At 64.1% G+C, this 248-nt stretch overlaps 1 long non-coding RNA gene across 1 annotated transcript in view; it reads left to right on the plus strand.

The window, feature by feature from the left end:
- The window catches only part of LOC112483322, an 8,943-nt gene that overhangs the window by 3,199 nt on the left and 5,496 nt on the right, over positions 1-248 (plus strand). The window lies entirely within an intron of this gene.

A 248-nucleotide genomic window follows, 5' to 3' on the forward strand; every position in this document is an offset into this window, starting at 1 on the left:
GGGGCTCGGGCAGGGTGCGGGGGTTACATCGGGGTAGCACGCGCCCCTCCGGCCCGCGGGGCCGGCGCTCTCGGGGGATTTCTTTATCTCGCGGCCAAACTCTCGGTGCCTCTCGCTCCTCTCGCTCTTCTCCCCCCACCCCGCCCCCTCCTTCTCTCTTGTCTCTCGGCTCTTTTTTCCGGGTTAATTACGTTTCACATTAAAGCAGAACCCAGCCCCGGATGTGAGTACAATGCTCCGCCGAGCCC

Source organism: Pteropus alecto, unplaced genomic scaffold (genome assembly GCF_000325575.1).
Source record: "Pteropus alecto unplaced genomic scaffold, ASM32557v1 scaffold24, whole genome shotgun sequence".
NCBI classification, from domain to species: domain Eukaryota; kingdom Metazoa; phylum Chordata; class Mammalia; order Chiroptera; family Pteropodidae; genus Pteropus; species Pteropus alecto.